Below are 19048 nucleotides of genomic sequence, written 5' to 3' on the forward strand. Positions count from 1 at the left end.
TGGGATTGCGCCACCGCCCCAGGCCTCAGCCAAGTTATTTGTAGGGAATTATTGCATGGTTTTCATTGTTTTCCCAAAATTTTATGTTTTTTACATCTTTGAAAATATTGTGAATGACAATTAATAATGTCTTTTAAACACGAATTTCTTTTAATTGTTGTAAGTTTTCAAATTATTTTATTATTTATTGCTTGTTGACATTCCTTCTTTAATGAATTACCCATTTGGTGTATTTTCCTATTTTTTATGAAGATATTCATAATGTTGTAGTTAATTGACAGTTTTTTGCTTGCCACAAAATAATATTTTTAACTGAAAAATACCTAGGAAGTACTCTTTGTTTATTTTAACTTTTTCTACTGCTATTGTTGTGTTTATGGATTAATAACATTTTAGAGCTTCTACATGCTCAAGTTCATTTCTCTCTTCCTTTTCCCTTGAAAATCTTTTCCCAGCCTAGGACAAGTTAAATATGTGTTTATGGGTTCGCAGTGAAGACTTGGAGTAGGACAGTGGCAATGGGTAGGCTGCAGGCCAACATGATATTGAATGCTGTTAAGAGGGCAGGACCAACAGCAGGTGCCGCCTGGTTGGAAATGCAGCATCCCTCAAAATGAGATGAGAACTAATGTCTGCTTTTTCTGTCTTGAAAATGTAGATAGACGTTGGTCACCAAGCAAGGGAATGATTTTAGAAACTAAGAAAGTGTGTTTCCAGTGGAAAATGATAGACTCAGAAAGCAACCTTCTGAGACGTAAGAAGCATAAGAGTGAACACTCACAGGCAGATCTGGCCGAAAAATAAAAGATAAAAACAAAACTAGAAAGGGAAAAAGGAAAGAGCTTGATAATAAGAATCTGCAAGAGAATGTTAGTTGGGCTGTGAGTAGGGAGGAATGAGGATTCAGACCCTGGAGAAATCAGGGCAAGGATATAGTCCAGAGATCAGAGATCAACTTGGGAGAGAAGAAAATTAGTAAACACTGCTTAAGCGCTAGAATCTAGAATCTATGTCGAGAAGTATTATATTCATTCTGACTTTTTTTTTCTTGGTGGGAGGGCCTGTAAAACATCTTCTGGTTTTGCAACCTGGTTGAGAGAAGAGAAGTCTCTATCTCCCAAAGGCAGAGACAGGCTCAGTTGTCTTTGTACTAGCACTAGTGTTCCTATGTTCCCATCACTATGCTACATGTAAGTAGGATTTCAGCTTCCTACAAAATCCACACTCAAACGTCAGGTGGATATGAATGCAGCCTGCATCAATGTCTGCCACCCATTCTCCTGACATCACAGGAAGTTGACATCACAGGCCTGACAGAGCCTTGTTATCTTTAGGTTAAAGTGGATATGTTATCATTACCCTGTGCAAAGGAATCTGATCATTGCCCTGAGGATAATTTTGTTATCTTGCATTGCATATGTGATCATTACCCTGAGGGCAGAGATGCAATCACTCCCTATAGGAATACCTATCATTATGGCTTTGCAAGTGGAAAAGTGATAATTAACTTGCACACATAGATGAGATCATTGCACTACAGATAGAGCTGTTATTGCATTTCTCGGAGAAATGCAATCTTTAGTGTGCAAAGGCGATGTGTTAATTACATTTATGGTAGAGATATGCTCCTTATATTGCCCATAATGATAATATCAATTGCATTTCAGGTAGAAATTGGGATCTTTGCATTGCTGATAAACCTGTTATAATTACACTGCAGGAAGAGATGCAATCATTCCCCTGCATATGGTACATATGGAGATGGGATCATTATAGGACAGGTGGAGGTACAATCATTATGCTCTACATATGCCCATTTTTATGTCATGGCTAGCAGCTGAAGATGGGACCCTTTCTTTGCTGGAAAGGTTAGCATCAGTAGGTTGCAAAAGATGGGCTCATTACCCTAAACAACAATTTAGGGTCTCACCACTATTTGAAAATGTGACTGCTACATTGAGAATGTAGAGAATTGAAATGCCTCTTGGAAAATCTAGTGTAGACTCCTTAAGCATGAGAGGGCATGTGAGTTGGGAAGCCCTGAAGGATGAAGACCACCAAGGAAGCAAGACGCCCAGTCAGCCCCTCACTGTTCCAGCCTTCTCAGCTGAGGTGCCAGATTGAGGAGGAGGACACCTTGGATCATTTAGGCCCAGCAGAGCTGCCAACTGCCTGCAAATACATGAGTCAGTCTAGCTAATACCACACATGGAGCAAAGACAAGCCGCCCAGCTGAGCCCAGTCCAGATTAGAGAATGATGAGCAGATGGGGTCATTGTTATTTTTAGTCACTAAGTTTAGGGGTGATCTGCTTCACTGTGATAAATAACAAGAAAACGTGTGTACACTTTAATGATACCTAATCAATCAGTAGTGTTATGATAGCCTTCTCAACAGAATTGAAATGATAACTTCTCCAATTATAGTGCAAAGCAATTTAATGATAATAGCTACAACTGCTCTGAAATGATCTGAAGCCTCATGGAGTTGATTTATTATATAGCTACTCAAAATGCCTAATCACATGTCCACTTGATGAATAGTGATTGCATCTCTATGGACAATATAGCAGTCAAGTTCCTCCATCCCTGCTTGAGTTGAATCATCACATTTCTATTGTGAAAAAGTTGAAATTGCTTGTCCTGGAATTATTCAAACTCAGGTTCAAATCTCAGCTTTGCTTTGTGGTAACTGAGTGACCTTTGTTAAGTTGCTAAAACTCTAAGCCTTTTGGGTAAATTGAGGAAAAGAACTACAAACTCATAGTATTATTGGGAGGATTAAATCAGATCAGTTGTGCTAAGCATTTCCCATAACTCTCACACATGTTTCTGATGTAATAAACAAGGATCTTACTCAAGGACACAAAGACCAGGATTTTTCCCAGAATAAAATCCTGTGATATAACTCAATAGGAAGACATTCTCTGATTTCATTTTCTGTTAAGTTCCATTTGATTATCTATTTCTTAATTTAACAAGCTTTGCACAAGTGAAATAATATCTATCCTATTTTATATTATTCTGTGGATGTAAAGATGGATAAATTATACTTGAATTAAAAATTTTAGTCGCCACCCTAAAAGAAAAAGAACTGAAGGGAAATAAAACAAATTTGTCAGGAGGTAAGCATGGGGTCTAGCTTTGAAGAACTTTCGTGGAATGGTTAAATTTTTCAAAATTAGTACTATATGTTGGTGAATTATGAAGCAATTCTAACTTTCTCACATTGCTGATGGCATATACATTGGTTTAACCACTTTAGGAAACTATTTGGTAATATCCACATATGCATTAAATTTGAACCCACACTTAGGTCTTATGCCCTAGAAATTTCAGACACAGATATACACTCAAGAGAAGAGAAGATATTCTCTAAAATATATATAAGAATGTTCATAGTAACCCTAGTTATAAACCCTAAAACTGTCCCTCAACAGGGACATTATATATACTTTCATATCTAAACAATGGGTTGATACATATAAGTATCATACTTAATACATATCAGTAAGTATGAACAAACTACTGCTACTTGCCGCCACATTAATGACTCTCATAGACATTGTGTTGCAGGAAGTAAGCCAAATATTTTTTAAAAATGCATAGTGCACAATTCTGTTTATAAGGAAGTCAAGAAGAAGTAACTGTTACTTAAAATGATATAAGTCAAAATAGCAGTTACTTCTTGGTGTAGAAGCTGCTGTGCAGGTATGTGAAGGAAATATAAGTTGGTAAAGTGCTCCATGTCTGGACATGGGTGGTAACTAGGTGATGTGCCTACATAATATTAACCCACCCCACACTTAAAATTTGTGTCCTATGGTAGGTGTGTGTTACACCTCCGTTAAAAACAAATTGGCAGGTACAAAGTAGTATCTTTAGGGCTCCCAATGGGGAGGGCTGCTAAAGCCTATTTTTAGGAGCTCTGGGGGATGTAGTGGATGGGGTGTCTCTAGGAGATTAGAGACCCTGCTGTTTGATCCTTTTATCCAAAGAACAAAGCTCTTCTTTCCAGCTACAGATCCACCCTGTCAGAGGAAGAGAATCTTCCTAGGAGAAGCTACGTTTCTTAGTTTTCTCACCAAGAGGCTATTTCCCTCTGACCTCCACTTCTGGGCTGTTTGGTTTGTTTCTTATTCAATCCTGAAGGACTTTCAGGACAGACTATCCACTCAACCCAATGACACAGGGCAAAACCTACTCTTAGATCCTTGTCACTCCCTGGGGAGGGGCCATACTGCTGGACACAGCTGTGCTCCCCACTAAGGTCCTTGACAAAGCCTGGGGCCACACCAAGCCCTGGTGGTTCACCCCTACAGCCTTTTCTGGAAGAGAGCAAAGGGATGACTGGACAAGACTCGGAGACAGCGTCCTGACCCGAAGCCTCTGATCTGCAGGCCATTCAGATTTATGAGCCAGGCTGCAGAGCTGGCATCGCTGTGACCATCTTCCTTTCCACGTGACCATATCCTTGGCAAGATCCTCCTGTCCTTATAGAGAGGTTTCCTTTTGTCCATCCTGAACCCCTCAGGGCTGCAGGCAGTCTGCTCCTCCCAGAAGCATCGACATCCTCTCTGAACCCACTGAGGTCTCCTGTTTCTAGGACAGACATGTGAAACGTCTTCAGTATTGGTTGCAGTGAGGGTGGTCATGTTTTCAAGGAGAGGTGCCATACCTAATAGTCACATCAGCGTGTTTTAATTATTTTATCTTTCATTTACTGGTTTTCTAAATTTGGCCAAATGACTTCTCCTCTCAGAGTCTCATTCACCTCATTGTCAAAATGAAGTAAGAGAAGATTTGCAAGGTTTTTTTCCAAGAAATTGCACAGTTCCAACAGACAAGAAATTGTGGTTTATTCATGCCTAAAAAGAGATAGTTTTCTTATTTGAAATTTCCAGGTATTAAAAAGGGTGGGCATATATACATTTACTCTTTTACCTCCTAAATTCATTCATTCTCTTCTTTCCTCATCCAATGGCTAAATTCAGATGATTATTTTTTCCTAAGCCCCTCCATGTAGATGCCTTCGGGGCATCTTCAGATTCCCTCTCCTGTTCACATCCTACCTGGAGACACTCATCAATCTCATGGCCTTTGTCCCTAGTCAGCCGCCTTCCCTCTCCATTCCCACCACTGTTAACCTATCCATGACCACTCATCCCACAGGGTACTGGATTGCTGTCCCTACCACAGCATTTCCTTTTGCTCCCTTGAAACAACAAATAACTTAGCTCTCAGGGTATCGCATATTTATTCTACAGATCAAAATTTTCAATGATGTTTTACTTCTTTCCAGCTCTGCCTAACAACTCTGAAGACAACTTCAGCCCTTCCTTTTGGAATAATCTCCTGTTCCTTTTATATTCTATGCTCATTACCATAAGCATGAGCATTTCCTTGTGAATATATTGTCACAGCTTATTGGTTAATGGGTGGGCACTCAACCCAAGATGAGCCAATTATAATCCTTCCCTGAAAATATGGATTATTCATTTAAAAGAAATAGGTATATCTAAAACTGTGTCTCATTTAGGAAATATAATGGCCTGTGAGTAGCAGCCATTTCTCTGCACTATGAATTTGTAAATACAAAAAAAAAATCCAAAGCCAAGAGGAATATGTACACATAGAATAAGAACAGAGAAAATGAGAGGATCACTCCTCATTTGGATTCTTTCTGAGAACTAGATTTTTAAACTGTCATTGGTCTGCTTAAGAAAAATACTTTTTGTTTTAAACAATTACTTTCTAATTTGTCAATGCAAGGACTCCTATCTATTTTAGGACCCACGTACCAACTATCATGGATCAAAATGATATTTAACCACACAACTTTTTCATCTGATTATTTAAAAAACAAATATGAAGAAGATTGCTCTAATATTCTAAAATGCTTGGGGCACCCATAATAATATCTAAACTCTCTTGACCTTCCTGATCTTGAACTCTCCTCTTATTTCACTGACCTCTCAGTCCAGCACTATCTTCTATTTTCTTTCTCTGAGTCTCCTTTTCCCACCATGTTCCAAATGCAAATAATGTCCCAAAGAACAGCTCTTTTCCTTATTGTCTCCTGTATTTGCAAGTTACCCTTTAGTGGTCTCATAATTTCTGATGTCAACTACCATTTTTATAGGGATATCACCTGATTTTTACATTCTAAACTGTTCTTCCGCTCATACTATTGACTTTGTCAGGCATCTTTACCCTTCCTGTGCTTTAATTCTCAAATGCCACAAACCACTGCTTCTCAACTGGGGATGATGGTATTCACTAGTGACATTTGGGAATATCTGCAGACAATTTTTTTTTTATTATCACTACTGGGATGGAGCTGCTACTAGTGTCCAGTGAGCAGATGCTAGGGATACTGTTAACATCCTAAAGGCATAGAACAACTCTATTATGATATGGATATAGGGTATCCCTCTAAAGCTCCTGTATTCATGTAGAAATGTTCAGAGGTAAAATCAGCACATTAGGGGAGTTGTAACTTAATCAGTCCATCCTAGTTTAGATGACTGGGTGGTAACTGTAGGCAGGTGGGGTGTGGCTGGAGGAGGTGGGTCCTGGGGTGTGGCCTGGCAGGGTGCACTATTCCATGCGGCCCCTTCCCCTTCCCTCTCAGTTTCCTGATCCTGCCGGGAGCTGAGCAGATTTCCTTTGCTAGGCCCTTCCCTCATGATGCGTGGCCTCACCTTGGACCCAGAGCCACTGGGTGAGTCGATGGTCTCTGAGACTCTGAGTCCCAGATAAACTTTGTTTCCTTCAAGTGTTCCTGACAGGTATTTTGGTCACAGTGATGCAAAAGCTGCCTAAATCTGACCTTCATAATGAAGAATCCTCTAGACAACAGTGCTGAGTTTGAGAAACCCTGTCCTGAAACAAACTTCACCACATCCTTTCTGTACGTTTTATCTCCCCCCAATCTGATAATTTTCATGTGTCTTCTGCCTGTTAATAATACCTTCGACTTCTAAATCACCCTGGTCATAAATTTCAGTAATCTTGGTCAACTATTTGTCAAGAATGATTCACAAAGTATGTCTACAATAGGAATATAAAAGTAAATATTACTTCTAGAATACGTTTTATAAAAAGGAGTTTTAAATAATTTTAGTTTTAGGTACAAATTTTATAAAAATTAGACATTAATGCATTCAAACAATTTAATTTCAAATAAGTTATTTATTAAAGAGATTCTGGCTAGATCAGCTACTCTTCTGAAACAGACTGGCAGACAGACACATGCACATAAATATATACATGTTTGTGTATATCATATATATCATCAGAAGTTCTTGGGACCACTCCTGTACTGCTGTAGTTTCCCTGCACAATATGGTGCGACTTCTGATGGAGATAACAAATCTGCCCAATACCACAAGGATGGAAATACAGTTCATTAGATGCTTTAGTAGCTTTTTCCTATGTGCCTTGAAAGGGCCATCCAAAGAAGATTCAAGGAAAAAAGAATTGGTCCCTAGATAAAAGCTCACTCAACTTCTCTGGATGGATTAATAACTTCCTGTAGTGGATCATCTACATAAAATTTATTCCTTTCTAGCATTTATTTACGTTAATTTGTTTCTTTTCTATTGCTTCCCACTAGAATTCAAGGCCCATGATATCTGGGGGGGGGGGTGTGCCCTGGAAGGGTGCATCTTATCTGTTTTGTTAGCTGTTGCATCTTCAGGCATAAAACAATACTTTGTACTAAGCATTGCATTTGTTGACTTAAGGAACTAATAAATGAATATGTGGATGAATCGGAATGTGAATTATAGAGGGAGAAACCTGTGAATATCTATATGTCGAGGACTTCTGTGCACCCTTCAGATCTATGTATCAATAGTGTATCAATATGTATTCAGATCTATGTTTCATAATTCACATCTAAGGTTTACCATTAGCCTGTAACTTTGAGAGAATTACATATCATTAATTCATTCACTTATGTAGTAGTCACTGCTTAAGTTCTTAATTTATGCTGGGTCTTAGGCTAGACTCTGGAAATTAGTAGCAGAGATGGGCAATAGGGCCCTTGCTCCTAAGGAACTTCTGAATAACTGAGAAACAGGCAGCAAATACATACACTTGGGATGGGCTGGGGAAGTAGCTCAGTGGAAGAATGCTTATCTATCATGCTCAAAGGTCTGAATTTGAGACTCAGTACTGCTGGAAAAAAAAGGCTGGAAATACATGCATATTATTGTTTTGGAGGGAAATCATAAGATAGTAAGGGATTGAATAGGGGAATCTACTTTCCCCCAGTGAGTTCTCTCTGTGCTTCCTGATGTATAAACTAAAGATAATACAAGTTTCCCTAATGTTGTTCTTCTAAGTAATAATTATTTTTAAAAAGCTAAAATACTAATGATCTGGATCTAGTATTTTTTTTTAACAGGACATACACTAAGTCAATGTTGGCTCCATCTTTTCTTATTCTTTCTGATTACAGTAGCAGTTTGGAGTCAACAATCTGGGGCTGGAGCTGAAACCCTTCCTGCTCCCCTCCCCCCAACTGGAGCATGAGGATGGTGGTGGGGGAAGAAGCCCAGTTAACTGATTTCCCCATTATCCAAGGGCTGCAGATATACCCCAAATGGTTGAAACAAAGTTCAATTCCACTACATCAATTGTTTGCCTTCTACTTAAATATTCTTCAAACCTTTCCTGGGATTTGTCTGCTTCTCATAAAGGAGATCATACACTTGGGTATGATGACCCCTTGCACTGTCTCTCTGACTTTCTAGAAGTTGTATCAGTCTCCTGATTATTGCTTGCATCACATTTTCTTTACCTGGCATGGTAATTGGCACCTGTGGCTCCTCTTCTAGAAGAAGAACTTATCTGGGTTGATAATCAACAAACATATGAAAAAATGTTCAACATCTCTAGCAATTAGAGAAATGCAAATCAAAACTACTCTAAAATTTCATCTCACTCCAGTCAGAATGGCAGTTCTTAAGAATCAAGCAACAATAATGTTGGTGAGGATGTGGGAGGGGGAAGGCACACTCTTACATTGCTGGTGGGACTGCAAATTGGTACAGACAATCTGGAAAACAGTATGGAGATTCCTTAGAAAATTTGGATGGAATCACCATTTGACCCAGCTACCCCACTCCTTAGTTTATACCCAAAGGACTTAAAAACAGCATACTACATGGACACAGCCATATCAATGTTTATAGCAGCACAATTCACAATAGCTACATTGTGGAACCAACCCAGATGCCCTTCAGTAGATGAATGTATAAGGAACTTTGGTATACATACACAATAGAACATTACTCAGCATTAAAAGAGAATAAAATCAAGGTATTTTCAGGTAAATGGATGGAGTTGGAGAATGTAATGTTAAATGAAGTAAGCCAATTCCCCCAAAACAAAGGCCAAATGTTTTCTTTGATATGAGGGTGCTGACTCATAATGGCAATGGTGGGGAAGCATGGGAGGAATGGAGGAACTTCAGATAGGACAAAAGGGAGGGAGGGGTAAAGGGGTAGGAATGATGGTGGAATGAGTTAGACATCCTTACCCAAAGTATATATATGAAGACACAAATTTTGTGAAAATACTTTGTTACAAGCAGTGACTTGAAAAATTGTGCTCTGTATGTGTAATATGAAATGAATTTCATTCTACCATCATGTATAACAAGTTAGAATAAATAAATAATTTAATTTTTAAAAAGACTAAGGGAGATGAAGCTCTGCTAAGCATTGTGACTGACCCATCTCGCAGAGACCAAACAGTGGCCATTACAACCTGCCCTTTGAAGAATTCCATGGGAAAGTGGAGAGATTAAGTACTTAAAACATGAAACAAGTCCTTGTTGAACAATAGCCCATACTGATTGTACATCTCAACTTCCCTACTTGTACAGTAAGGGTGATAATCACTATCATGTAAGGAAGCGATGCCATGTACTCTGCCTAGCAATTCACCTTTGTCATCTCATGTCCTGCTCCCAAGGACACAAAGAGATAGGCAAATTTAGCATCTATGTTTTACCAAATGTCCAAATGGTTGGTTACATAACTCTTCTGAAGTTAAAAGGACAGTGAATGACAGAGCTAGGAGGTGAGTCTAGCTAATCTTCTGCCAGCACCATTCCTGGAAATTATGAAACTGTACTGACCTCATGGAGAGGATGGGAAGATTAAATGGAGTGCTAAATGTCCACAGGTGGAGGATCTAGCAGCCCTTCCAGCTGTTGCCATTGCTGTGATCTTCAGGATCATCAGGATCACCACTGGGTAATTATGGAATGATTTTTGGATCCAGAAAAGAAGAATAGTAAAACTAGAGACCAAGAACATTAAATATAGAAAAAAAATTAAAGGACCCTACTCCTTGGCAAGGGTGTAGAACAGGAAAGCTTTAGACCCTGTTAGCACAGCCCAGCCTCTCCAATGTGCTTGGGTCCACGTCCACCTGACCTCAAACCATTAGGCTAAGTGAAAGAGACTAGTCAGAGAAATGCATATTGTATGATCTAATTTAGGACAAGTATCCAGAAAAGGCAAATTTCTAAAGAGAGAAAACAGATCAGTGCTTGCCAGAGGCTAGAAGCTGGACTGGGAATTGACAACTAATGGACATTTAGATGTTTTTTACATGATGGAAATTCTAAAAATCCAATCAGATGATAGTTGTACAAATGTAGAAATCTACGTTCTTAACCTATGCAATTAAAAGTGGTGACTTTTATGCCAGAGAAGTGATACTGCAATAAAGCAATTTATAAAAAGAAGTAACAACTAAATAGGAACTAGATTTCCAGTCAGAATTGGTTAACACTGCCAGACATGGAGTCGTTTTTTTTCCCCAAACACAATTTAAATACAATGTTGTTTATTCCAATTAAACGATGCATGTTTGATTTCTCTTCAGCATGTGGTCAGCTGGTCATCTTGTTATTTTATTTCCTTCTGCATACTCTAGTTGCACTTTTGACTTAATGTCTTCATTGTACCCCTTAATTAGATTCTTGCCGTTTCCTTGAGGCAAGGACTTCTATTGATATTGTCCAGTTTAAACTTTATTTTTTACTCTTAGATTTGATCCAGGCTACCCCATGAAAATATCTTATATTTTAAGTCTCTGAATGTAAGGAATACATCCCTGGCTCACTTTTCCAAATTTATTACTGAAAATCTAGACTAGAGGGTCCAATGATTGATTCTAAGAGACATCAATTGCTCTCTTCCCCTCCCTGATAATGAGCCCCTCCCCAGAGGGACCAAGCCAGCATTAAACCTCATAATGACAAACAGCAATGTGCAGTACCGTTATCACTAAGCCAATACCATTAAAGGCCAGTGTTTATTGACACTTCAGATGACTGGATGATGCCTCTCCTGCGGAGCTAATGAGGAGAACCTCTCCATTACCTCTTATCGAGATTTAGCAGCATCCACAGCTACCCGATGAATGTGGAAATTACTGGGGCAGCATTGACATGAGCCAGATGCTGGCCCTAGTCATAATGCACAAACTCAGGGACAGATCTGTAGACTCAGAAGTCCAGCTTAAAGAGGCGTTTCTGTTAGTCTGTTCTTTGTGATAGCCTGTGCCCTTAAACATTGTTCCATTGTCCATAGCCTAGTGCAAACGTGAATGTGCACATGGGTAGGTCCCCTGTCACTTGTCTTCGGCACAAAAAAAGACCAGAGCACATATTTCAAAGTCTTTTCGGTTCTTGCATTTCTTAGAATCCCAACACAGTTGTTGTTTACTGATGGGTTCTATTTTCTCCACTCCAGTCATCCATAGACCAACGTGTAGATTTATTCTTTCTGCATACTTCCAGTATCATTAATTAGTTACTTCCCCCGACCCTGGAATTAATTCACATTTAAAAATTTTATTCATTTGTAAAAGAAATACAATCTTACTACCATTAATGAAAGATAAGATTTAAAAACACATTTACTCAAACATGTAACTATTAACTGCTGTTTACCTATCTCATATGCTTTCTAAACTTCTTTAATAATAACATAAGGATTTGTTTTCTGAGAACATTGCAAGCAAACAGAAAAGTACATTTTTCCAACCTCTTTTGCAATTAGGTTGGTTATAGATAGCCAGGTTCTGGCCAACAAGGAAAGAAGTCTCTCAAAAGAGATTCTGGGGAAACTCTATTAAAAGGATATGAGGGGAGTGACATGGCTTTGCCTGTCTTCCTGCTTTTTCCTATCCTGAAAACGCACACGCTGTTAGCTATGAAGCAGCCAGCTTGGGTCAGTGTGGCAGCAAGCGTGAGGCTGATAGCCACACTTAACCTCATGTAAGTAGGAGGACCAAGTTCAAAAGAAGTATTACATCCCAGGAACTATGCAACAGGGGTTCCTGAAGATCATTATGAGAGAGCATTTTGAGTGTTCTCATCACATACCTCCCAAAAGAGAGGTATGTCACGTGATGCATATGTCAACTACCTTGATTTAGCCATTCTACAATATTTCAAACATCATGCTGTACACAATGAATACATACAATGTTTGTCAATTGGAATAATTAAGTAATTAGCCTTTTAAAAGATAGTTAAGCAGAAATCTGGATAGAGTAGGTTCTTTGGTTATTGCACAATTAAAAAAAAATGAACTTGCAACTTGTTTAAGTAACTTTTAAATCAGTTTTTCTGTTATGAGAAGTCAGTATAGTCCTAGCTGAGATATTTATCATTGTTCTACTTAAATCATTTCAAGTGCTGCCATTGGTTTGGGTACTGCAGTTTGATAAGCTCTCTGCTAATTGAATGCAGTGTGTTGTAAATTGTCTTTCTTGAGGGCAGAGAGAGTTTTTTTTTTCTTTCTTTCATCAACAAGAGTTAAGTTTGAGAGGGTCCAAAATGGTATCTCCTTCTCTCCGAATATGAATTATTGATGGGCATTCACTGTATTCTGCCTGTCATTGCAAAGTGATTTAAATGGTTATGGTATGAATTCAAATTTGTTCATATATAAACACAACATTGAAGGGCCAGTCCCTAGCTGGTCTTGTATCCTAAGGTCTTGTTTCTTGTATCCTGTTTCTGTGTATGGAGATGAGCATACATGCAGCCTTGCAGGTTGCTCCAAGTTATAGCTGCAGCCAGTGCTGTCTCTAAGGTTTAAGGAAGGTGATACTCTGGTTACTCCAGTCCTTGCTTGCTTTTACAATAGGAAATGCAGAACCAATCAGCCAAGACAGCAGCGATTCATGAGATCAAAGGCTCTAAACTTACTTACTATCTTTACCTTGTTTTATTATTCCAAACAGTAGACATGTGGGCATGTATAGTTTTTCCTAAATGAAGTATAAAACATAAATTCTTAGAAATATTCTGTAAATAATAATTATAGTAATACTAGTAACTATCATTTATTAAATTTATTCTCATAAGGTAGCTATCATTATTTTTATTTTTGTTACTGTTATCTATCTCAATTTTACATTTGAGAAAATTATGTCTTAAAGAAACCAAATCCATTGCCCAAGATTACATCATGAGTAGCAGAAATGAGAACTAAAATTCTTCTCAGTGTGATACTAATGCCAGAGCTTTTAACTATTGCTATCGTTGATGTATCTGAGTGTAAAAGTATCCTGACATTTTTGTGTGTTGGCTAATTTATATTAAGTATTTATAATTAAATTATTATAAAACATTGATGCATATTCATATTTTATATTAAGTCAATAAAACTCTTAATAACCCCTTAATAACATGAGCCAATTAACTGACTGACCCTAGGTAAGTTATTTATTTATATTTATTTATATTTAATTAACACTTAAGGCCTTAACTATAAGCTGGGCATCATCCTAAAGATTTTACAAGCATACCCTTTCAGTTCAGACTCTAACTCAATGAACTAAGTACTTCACTTACACAAGAGAGAAAACAGGTACAGACAGACAGAGTTACCAGGCAAACAGCAATGCAGCTAGGAGCAGAGTCAAGGCCAAGGCCTTCATCTGCAACTTGGGAAGATAGTACTGAAGAATCTCTGAACTTTTGTCACCTTTGGCATTCAATGAACTGTGAATTTTGAATTTCTGTTTTTTTTTTTGTGTGTGTGTGACCAATTGGTTGATCATTTGGTTGATTATATGGGGAATGTGCTGCTACTGAGCATAACTGGTATTAACAGTCCTTTCCTATTATGGATATTTTCCCAAGCTCAGTCATAGGCAACCTTTATGAATGTGTGTGTGTGTGTGTGTGTGTGTTGTAAGTTGTGTGCGTGTGTCCTCTCTATTTATGTATCTGAACTGATATTTCTATCAGTTCAGCTTATGAACCATGTGGGTATAGCTGGTAAATAATTTAGAAGACAAAGACCTGTGATAAAATGATTTCTTTGAGGACATTCCTGATGAAATTTGGAATGTCTTTGTGATAGGCCAACAAGCACCTTCAGGATCAAACACAGGATTTAGAAGCCAGATGACCTGACAATAGAAGTCAGATGACTTGACATTGTTTTGACCATGACATGATCTAGACCTTAACCACTAATCAGTTGTGGCAATTCAACTACCATGGATCCACACATCCTGAGGAAGATTGGGACTTTCTGTATACATGGAATTATTTTGGTGGCAGAGCAGTGGTACAAGTTGCTTTCCTAGACCTTTCTGATGTATGCAAGGATGTCTCTTATAGGGACACCCTAAATTACCTGAGCTCCCATGGGAAGCTGTCTTACTGGGCAAACAACTTTGTTAGTTATTATTGAGTCTGCTTAGATTCTTGTAGCTCTTGAAGGCTGATGAGTTTGGGAAGGTCTGGGTTGTTGCATTGTATGTATTCATTCTCTCTGGGGTTATTTCTGCAATACATTATTGGGAAGCTTGATGTTGGTTCTCTGCCTCATTCCTCTTTACCAATCTGATGCCCTTATCTTTTATCTTCTGAGGATTCTGGTTGCTAATGACTCACACTTCTGGAAGATTTCCCCTGGCTGGTGGGTGCTGCCTTGCCCAAATGCCTGGAAACCTATCTTTCTATGGAGGTGGCTCATTTCCAACAATTGACAGAGATATACAATTGTACATATTTGCAACCTTTTCCCCTGGGGTAAGGGTTAAGGATAGGAGAGGAGCTATTTTGATGCAATTCATTCTCCAAAACCATCTGTGGGATGACAACAAAGTGAGACCTTTCTTGAATCCTCTCTTCTCTATCCTTCCTCTCTGACCCTGTATAGGTTTGTCTTGCAGGCCGGCCTTTCGGTCTATCACTTACACACAATCCAAATGTAACAAAGGGAAAAGTGAAAAAAAAAATCATAGTATTCCTGAGATCAAAGGTTCCAGTGCTGGGCTCCACTCTCTGGTTTTGACTCATATGAGCCCATCCAAAATGGCAGAGATAGCCTCACCTTCATTCATCACTTTTCCCCATAACTCTACCAAACAACAGACACTCATTTCATTGAAGGTAACTAGCCAGCACTGCAGTTCTCACAGGAGAAGAATGAAGGAAGTACAATGCCAGAAGATGGAATATTCTGGACTCTCTCAAGAGTTAGGGCTAGGTTAGGGTCAACCGGCCACCAACAGACATAGCATTTAATCTTACCAGGATCAGAAAATAATCTGCAATATTTCACAGTAAAAGGATTAACTCCAAAACAGGGAAATTAAATATAAGTTTTAGTTTGGAAAGTACATGCCATGTTTGAACAGGAAGATCAGATTGGAAGAAAATTGATTTTTGTGATTGATAATACATTTTCTCAAATATCACTTAGCATGGTAAACGTAATTTTTGAAGAATCCAGAAATAGATGGTACAAAAGGAAACACCATAAAGTGGACTCATTTGAAACTTGTGAACTCATTTAAGAACTGACAGGGAAGCTTCTTGCTTCAAACCATGAGGATATCTAAAGATTTGGAACATTCAAGTAAACTTTTTAATGCAAATGTTTTGCTACTATTTGGACACAAAATTTGTTTCCTATCATCTATCAGCTTCATTTTACATTTTATTTGGTGTGTGAAGCTCAGCAATCATTAGAAGCAAGTTTTCAGTAGGAGAACACATAAAATAAAAATAAAAAGAGACTCATGGAAGGTATTTTCCATGCCCGCCTACATGAAAGTAGGTTTTACCCTAAAAAAAAAATGAAGGGAAGAATCAAATGTGCTGAAATTTCAAAACTACCTTTTAATATAATGAAATATGACTTGCCCATATGTAATCTTGAAACTCAAATTACAGAAACTTTATAGGCAAAGCTATCCCCTCCAGAAATTGGTAAGATAAAAAGAAAACCTTATTAAACATCAATTTAATTCTAACCTTTTCCAACAAATATTTACCAAGGGAATCACTCAGGATCCAGAGGATATTTGAAAATGATAAATAAAGAAAAAGAACAGCATGTTGCTAAGGAGAACAAATCACTTTCTGTTGGGAATATGAAGAAAACATGAAAGAAGCAATGGATGACGCAGGCCATTCAGAATATGTAAGATTTGGATAGGTACAAATAGTGGAAAATGTCTTTTCCAAGCAATAGTGGCACAGGTTTCTAAGAAAGAAAAGGTAGGCATAAGAGTTAAGAAAAGCATAAAATTATCTGGTACTTAGGATACTATATTAGTCAACTTTGACTATATTAGTCAAATACTTGACAGGAACAACATGAAGGTGGAAAGATTTATTTTGGCTCATTGTTTCAGAGGATTCAGTTCAGGACTGGCTGGCTCCAAGTCGGAAACATCATGGCAGATGGGCACGGTGGAGGAACATTGCTTAGCATGAGGTAGCCAGGGAGTAGAGAGAGAGAAAGCAAGGAGCCAGGAACAAGAAATAGTCCCTAAAAGCACACACCCAGTGGTCTACTTCTTTATGCCGTTCCCACCAGCCTACAGTTATTACCCAATAATCCAAATTATTAATACAGTAAATGAATTAACCCACTGAGGATGTCGGAGCCCTAATCATTGCCTAAAAATCCCACCTCTGAACTTGGCTGCTTTGGAGATCAACACATGTATTTTGAGGGGACACTCCAAATATAAATCATAACCGATTCTGTAGAGCATCTAAAGGGGTGTTCTGGAAGGGTCGATTGAAACTAAGGAAAGAGAATAAGATACTTAGTGAATCTGTGAATGCCAAAATGTGTGGGTGTGTATGTTGGATTAAGAAAAAGAGACCTCAAAGCTGAAATGCCAGGGAGAGAGAGATTGCCACAGCCTCAGGTGAGAGAGAAGGCATGGACATTCGGGTAGTAGAGGGAAGCAAGGGAAACCAGAATTTCAGTAGAGAAAGAAAGATCACCGTGGTTGAGTGCTGCAGAAAGAACCAGGAAGAAGGTCAAAGCAAAGCAATTGCATTTGGCAGAAGGAAATCATTTGGCCAGCCAAATCAGAACTTCCTCTAAGTTGCCATAATTTGAGTTCCTCCAAAGCCATCCTCACCATCAGAGTTTGAGCACCGTTAAATTGTTTAGGAGGTAACCCCCAGGAAGCAGAAAGGAGAGAGTTGGGACAGTGAAGCAGGGTCAGGAGAGTATACCAGTGAGCAAATAGAGACCTTCTGGAAAAATCTGCAGAATAATTTATCTAGCATCACCCCAGTGAAAGAGGAGTACAACTGAAGGATTTATCCAGTGACTTTAACCCAGGATTGGTTGGAAGCTGTTTCTAGGGGCATTAAATCCCTTCTTCTCTGGAGTGCCCTACCCTGGATATTGCAAGTCACAATGACCCTTCTTCAGTAGAGAAACAGAGACATACAGGTCCCTGGATTATGCAAGGAATCATCCACTGCAGACTCAGGTGAACTCTGAGGAAGGTGAAGGATTTGGAGTAGTGGTATAATAGCAACGTCGAGTTCTGGCAAGTCCTATGGACTTGTAAGTGGCATCTCACAGTTTAAGATGGTGGCTGAAATCCCACCCATCACATCTATTTGGTGGGCAGCAGAAATCATCTTCAGAGGCGTCTACTTCATTTAATCAACATCCCTGTTAGTATTATGTAACAGGTCATTTGCCAGGACTTAGTCATATGACCAGATCTTGCTGCAAGGGAGGCTGGCAATGTTTTAGCATACAAATATTGTTACACTTAAAATTATTTTTTTTTAAGGAGAGAAGAGTGAACAGCTGTTGGGTGGTAGCAAGCAGTCTCTGCCATACCATATAAAAGCATATTTAAGTCAGGTTTTCATTTATTTTTTATTTATTTGTCATGGGTCCCACCCACAAAATTTCTAGTTCCTTGAAGACAGGAACTGTGAGAGATTTACTGTGTTATTATTCAATGTGACTCATACATTGAGGTTCATTTTTCCCACAGCACAGTCTAGCCCACTTTATCCCTTTAGGTTTTCAAGAAAGGACATCAGTATCATTACTGAAATTAAAGGGAAGAGGGAGGATACCCAATAGCATGCTAAAATAAACCAGAAAATTCTAAATCTCAGTTTGAGCTTTATCAAAGAAGCAGGTGGCCCTAGAAACAGAAAATGTGGGTTATTTCATACATTTAATTATTTAAAATATCAGAAAAAACATATGCATAGAACTCCTTTAGAACACAATTTCTTCTTTCTTTCTTACCATACACTTGCCCTGACATAAACTTCTGCCACCACCCCCTGGTCTTAGCCAGGTCAGAAAGTATTTTTTTTAAGTGCTTTTCATGGTACTAGAAAAATGTCTTTCATATCTACCAGTTTGGACTTGGTAGAACAAGATGAGACCATGTGTTTTTTTTTTCCTTTTAATTTGTTATATATCACAGCAGAATGCATTGCAATTTATTATTACACATATAGAGCACAATTTTTCATATCTCTGGTTGTACACAAAGTAGAATCACACTATTCGTGTCTTTAGACATGTAATTAGGGTAATGATGTCCATCTCATTCCATTGTCTTTCCTACCCCCACACCCCTCTCTTCCCCTTTGCCCTATCTAGAGTTCATGTAATCTGCCCATGCCCTTCCCCAATCACATGATGAATTAGCATCCTTAAATCAGAAAAAAAATTCAGCATTTGGTTTTTTGGGGATTGGCT

Source organism: Ictidomys tridecemlineatus, chromosome 5 (assembly GCF_052094955.1).
Source record: "Ictidomys tridecemlineatus isolate mIctTri1 chromosome 5, mIctTri1.hap1, whole genome shotgun sequence".
NCBI lineage: Eukaryota > Metazoa > Chordata > Mammalia > Rodentia > Sciuridae > Ictidomys > Ictidomys tridecemlineatus.